The following is a 6,244-nucleotide window of genomic DNA, read 5'->3' on the forward strand; positions in this document are numbered from 1 at the left end:
GTTTCAAAGGGACAATAAGTTTTTGGTGCCGTTGTCAGGGAGGAGTGTTTTCAATATCAATAAGAAAAGTTTTTCTATTAATCTAGACTATTTTGTTTGTTTTGATTTCGTTAAAATTTTGTGTTGATTTGTTCTATTTCAGGTTAGTTTTGGTGCATGAGACGAGGCTGTAGTTTAGATCTGAAAGATTTTGATCCAGAGATCGAATGTACATTGCATACACTAAGGAGAGAATGAAGACTGGAGGAAGAACAGCTAGTAGACATGGCCGAGAATTAGATGACTTTGCATGATTATGCAATGCCGAATGTCAATGGGGCACAGATGAGCATTGTCAGACCAACTGTCAATGCTAACAGTTTTGAAATCAAACCTGGTCTTATTCAGATGGTGTAATAAGAACAATTCGATGAAGGAACTACAGAGGACCCAAATGAGCCCCTAGCTATTTTTTTGGCGATATGTGACACTATCAAGATCAATGGAGCTAGTGAGGATGCAATTTGATTAAGGTTATTTTTATTTTCTTTGAAGGACAAAGCCAAGGCACGGCTGAATTCCAAATCTCCAAATTCTTTTATAGCATGGAATGCTTTGTCACAAGCTTTCTTGAGTAAGTATTTTCCTCAGGTAAAATAGCAAAACTCAAAAATGATATTACTAGTTTTGTACAGTTGGATGGTGAATCTTTATATGAAGCTTGGGAAAGGTATAAAGATTTGCAGAGAAAGTGTCCACATCATGGTCTTCCTGATTGGTTAATTGTGCAAACCTTTTAGAATGGCCTAATACATTCAGTTAGGATTACTATAGATGTAGCTGTAGAGGTGCCTTGATGGGTAAGTCAACTGAAGAAGCTTATGAGTTGTTGGAAAAGATGGCTTCCAATAACTATCAATGGTCAAATAGAGGGGTATGCCTAAAAGAGCACCTAATATGTATGATATGGATGGTATCAATATGTTGAATGCCAAGGTTGATTCTCTTGTAAAAATACTTGGTAAACTTGGTACTGTTAATGTTATTTCTAACTTTGTTTTGAGTTGTGATTGGTGTGGAGGAACTCACATGAGTTCTAATTGTCAGTAGGTAGAGCAAGCTTAGTTTGTGTCTAACTTCAACAGACAGTAGGGCAATCCTTATTCCAACACTACAACCCAGGATGGAGGAATCATCCCAACTACGCTTGGAGTGATCAAGGTAATCAAGGTAGCAGTTCTAGACCGCTTAATCCCCCTGGTCTTCAACCATGACCCAAAGAGTTATGCAACAACCTAAAGGCAAGCAATCTAGGGAGATGGCAATTGAAAAATTAACCAATGTGACTTTGGATAGATTTAAGAAGTTGAAGGCCAAAATAGATCAGCTGGCCCATTACAACAGAAATCTAAAGATGCAAATGGGGTAGCTAGCAAGTGCAATTAATTCACGCTGTCAAGGGAATCTGCCTAGCAAGACCCAAGTGAATCCAAAGGAGTATGGTAAAGCAGTTACATCGAGAAGTGGTAAGCAACTTGATCAGATAAGTGGTGAGACTATGGTGGGTGATGAAAATGAATTGGAGCATGAAGAAGTGACCATCTCAGATCTTGGTGAACAAAGTGAAAAAGAATCAAACTGGTCCGAGATCGAGTCTACATCACCACCAGTAGTCAAACCTTATATTCCCTCTATTCCTTTTCCACAGAGACTAAAGCATTACAAATTACATAAACAATTTGAGAAATTTTTGCAAGTGTTTAGGCAACTTCACATTAATATTCTTTTTGCAGATACTTTGGCTCGGATTCCAGCCTATGCAAAATTTTTAAAGGAGATCATGTCTAAAAGAGAAAACTGGAGGACTACGAGACCATTGCCTTGATTAAGGAGTGTAGTGCAATAATTCAGAACAAGCTTCCACCAAAGCTTAGAGATCTAGAAAATTTTTCGATCCCTTGTACCATTGGTAATGTTAATTTTGGTAAAGCCTTATGTGATTTGGGTGCTAGTGTCTCACTGATGTCTTTGTCTATTTATAGGAAGCTTGGATTGAAGGAGCTTAAGCTGTTGGGTTTTAGTGATGTAGCGGAATATGAATTTTAAAAATTTTAACATACATTCAATGATTAAAAACAAAGTTTAACATTTAAACTAGTCTATCGGAATACAAAAGCCCTAGGAACCCCTTGATGATTACAATCAAATATCAAAAGCAAATATATCAGGAAGAAATCAGAAGTCATATACCAATGAGAAGATCATAATTTGGTAACTTTGAGACCTCCATAAGACTCCAAAGCAGAAGCCCTCCAACGGTGATCCATACGGGAGCGATTAGGGCCCTTCCCAACTCGACATGGTGCTGCAGCTTCTTCGTTAGTGTGCTACTGATTGTCCTTCGCAAGAATTGGTTGCACCATTGCTTGTACGGCTTCATGACCTCTATTAGGATCTCTTTAGGAACTCTTCTTCAAAAGATCTCATTACACACAAATCAGATTTTATGTTCAACACGTGAACAATCTAATTTTTTGGACAAGCATCTCATGCTTTCCATTTTCTCTCTTTCCTTCCTTCTATTTTTCTCTCTCTTTTTTCTTTGTCTTTTTCCCAACTTTTTTCTATCATTTTCCTCTCATTTCCATATCCACACCCAACCAAAATTGGCATACCAACCTGGTTGTAGCGTCCCTTATTTATAGGAGATAATGGGCGACACCATGGGACGCCAACTCTTGGCGTCCCTTAATTCCTACACGCTAAGATTTAATTTTCAATGTGGAACACAAGAAGATGGTATGGAATAAAAGGTGATTAACCAGTAGAAGGACTCTTTCTTTGCTAAGTAAAATTAATACACCATCATATGGTGTGTGGAAAAAGGATTTAACATGAGAAACAAAGAGTCCATACTATTAAGGACTCTTCCACAAACTCAATGCATATAAGGGAGGAACCAAATAATTTTTTGGTGATCAAACTCCTTGCCAGAGAAGGACTCTTCCTTCTCTTCTGTACCCCATAATCTCAAGAGACATCTTATATCAGAGGATTTAAGAAATGCGAAGAATTAAAGGAAAGAATTAAGAGTTGGTAATGAAATGGACTCTTCCATTTCCATCGCACAAAAAGTGGGCATCCCATATTTATTTTGGCATGGAGTTCCTTCCAAGAGAAAGACACCACTTCCTCTCCCATACCCACAAGTCCCAAGGCACCACATGATGGCACACAAAATTAAGGGATTTGTGAAAGATGTTAGAGAATTAAGGTAAGCATGAAAGAAGGACTCTCCTTCCTTAAACCCAAAATAAATGACGCCACATATTTTCTTTGGCATGGTGAATGGAGTGGAGATGGTGGATTCACATGAAACTCTTTCTTAAAATCTAGATAAACCAACTAATAAATAGATGGTTCAAACCCAATCATATTAGATCAAGACAACAAGCAAAGGGTTAGCACAAACACATTTGTACTGAATTCAATTAGAACTTGGGTTAATTCATGTGCTACAAATTTAATTAACCCATTGAATTTACAATAAATCCAAATAGATTAGATCAAAATTAAATTTTTATTGTGTGTGACCTATTGGATTTCAAATCTAGCCAGCAGTGGATTAAGACTCTCGACATAATCCTAATCTAATTAGATTAGGTCGGCTCAAGAGTCCCAATCAACTAGGACTCTTCCTAATTAATTTTCAAATTAAATTTTTTTAATTCTGATGACTCCACAAGTCAAGATTGATGTTTAGCAATATGTCATGACTATCTGAAAGATTTAAAATTTGGTAGAAATATCAAAATTATCCTTCCATGGTGAGTTACCATGAAATTCAATTTTTCGATCACACAACATCCCGAAAAGGCCATGGGTATGAAAATATGTCAAACTCAAATACCTATCTATATGTATCTCGATCTTATGATGATGACTTGATTGATGAACCAGTAGAAATTTTTCTACTATTCATCCCTGCTTTAGCTAGAGACTCTCAAAGTCATCATCCTAAGAGATTAAGACACTCAATAGTGGTACAATATAAAAAAAAGTAACAACAACAATAATAAATGAAGGATGGAAGTAATAATATACATGTCTATATGAGGTTAATGATTTGAAGATAAAGGTAGAAATAATTTAGAAAAGTTTAAAAAAAATTTAGTATTCTTAGTTTAGCTCTCATATTGATTAGTATTAATACTCCAATGAGATACCTCGTTCATGCTCTACTGAACATCAGTGGCTCTTTTGAAAATTATTTGGTGAAATTCAAAATTTTAAGTTAAAAGATACTTAATTCTAAATCCTTTCTTTACTCGAGGACGAACAAAGTTTAAGTGGAGGGTATAATAAGTGTTATATTTTTATATTTATTGAAGATATTTTTGATAATTTATGATGCTAACATCTTCTTAAAAATCTAATTTCATGAATAAATTAGATTTTTTTATAAAAATAAATAATTAAAAAAAATAAAATTAGAGTATATTTATGAAAAATAGATGTTGATTTAATTGAGTAATTTAAGCACCAAAATAATGTAAAATTTTTAAAAAATTTAATACATATTTTTCTTATTTTTCAGATAAAAATCAGAGCATAGAGCTAAAATATCCTAAAAATATTAAAAATTACCTTCGATGCATGGTGGATTGATCGATCTGTCCATAGAATCAAGTTTGCGATCCACAGGAATAGTTCACAGTCCACAGGCACGATCCATGATGGAAGAAAAACTTTTTTTTTGCTGATCGAGGGTCCAGATCAAATCTATCGCATGATCCGACGGCTGTGGTGGCTCCCGACTTTGAATAGGAATGATTTTGCATGATCCGACGATTGAAATCCCATCTGAAGTATGATCGAACGATCAAAAATGCATCCGACCTTGATAAAGATTAAAATATCAGATTTTGAGCTGATTTGGGTGGTTCAAAGGTAATTCGATAGTTAGAATTAATTTATACGAGTATAATATAATTTTTAAGGGTTTTAGGACTACTTTGTGATCAAAAAAAGATGAAAAATTCATCTATAAATAGAGAATCTGGGAATAAGTGTAGAAAAAAGAAAAAATTAGAGAAAAAGTAAGAAAAAATAGAGAAAAAAAATCAAGAAGCTTTAGGGATCAAATATTGAGAGATTATGGAGCTAGAGATCTTGATGCATGGCTAAATCCCTTCAATCCAAGAATACGATGAAGTCTGTAAATAGATTTTTATTTTTTTTCTTGTATTTAATTTTTATGCAATAAAATTTTACTTTTATTTCATATCTTTTTATTTTTCAGAAGTATTAATCTAGCCTCAATGGCCTATACCCTGTACTGACGTACCGTGATCCTTGGATAGGGTACGTGCTTAAGAGAGATAGATCATGGTATGTTAGATTAAATCTTACATCTTATAATTAAATTTAATAGTTTATATCTAACAGGATGAGCTGTAATCTACTAATACAGTCTGTATCTCTTAGAGATAAGCTATGCTAATATCTTAATCACAAAAATTAATATTATAATATAAAAAAAATCTAATTTGCATGGTGGATTTAGAATTCTTGGGTTATTTTTTTGAATTATTTTTTTTTATAAATTAATTTATAATTTTAATTCAATTCTTGCTATTCTATTTCTTTTTAATCTTCTACAATCAATTTTTTTTTATTACTTCTTTAAAAAAAAAGGATAATCGCCTTAAATCCCTATGGAAATGATTCCGACTCATTCTATCTATATAGTTTGAGTTGGTTTTTATTTTTGATCGCCTATGATAGCGATCAGTCTGCTGTCTGACAGTCTGTCTAAAGCACCCCCGCCTTTGCTCTTTATCGGCTCCTCTCGGTCTGCTACTGCTCTAGATCCTTGAACACACCACACCATGCTGCCCTCTGTTCATTGCCACAGGTCCTTTTAAAGAACTGAATTTGAGCCCTGATCAGATATGCACTTCGATTATCACCTGAACATACCTCTGAACCATTAGATCTCGATCAGCTTATCCTTGGGCCATTCGATCACACCTCATCGTAAGCTATACACCCACTGATCTCTCTAGAACTATCGACAACCATCCGATCGTGATCGAAATCATCTGCAACCACCCAATCACACATCAGTCCATGAAATAGTATCATGGACCATGAGAAATGGCTTCAAAACACTGTTGGTCCATGGTGGACCGTGAGAAGTGAGCAGGAAATGCTCGTTCGATCCATTGTGGCCCCCATGGACCGTCGGTCCATGCATCGCATG

The 6,244-nt window shown here is 35.0% G+C and overlaps 1 non-coding gene across 1 annotated transcript; it reads right to left on the reverse strand.

Moving 5' to 3' along the window:
• Positions 1–641: 641 nt before the first annotated feature.
• On the reverse strand, positions 642–748 carry LOC114913281 (small nucleolar RNA R71). The gene has a single exon (XR_003799275.1). It is a non-coding gene; the product is annotated as a small nucleolar RNA R71 (small nucleolar RNA).
• Between the last annotated feature and the right edge of the window lie 5,496 nt (positions 749–6,244).

The sequence above is a fragment of the Elaeis guineensis genome, chromosome 8 (assembly GCF_000442705.2).
Source record: "Elaeis guineensis isolate ETL-2024a chromosome 8, EG11, whole genome shotgun sequence".
NCBI classification, from domain to species: Eukaryota; Viridiplantae; Streptophyta; class Magnoliopsida; order Arecales; family Arecaceae; genus Elaeis; species Elaeis guineensis.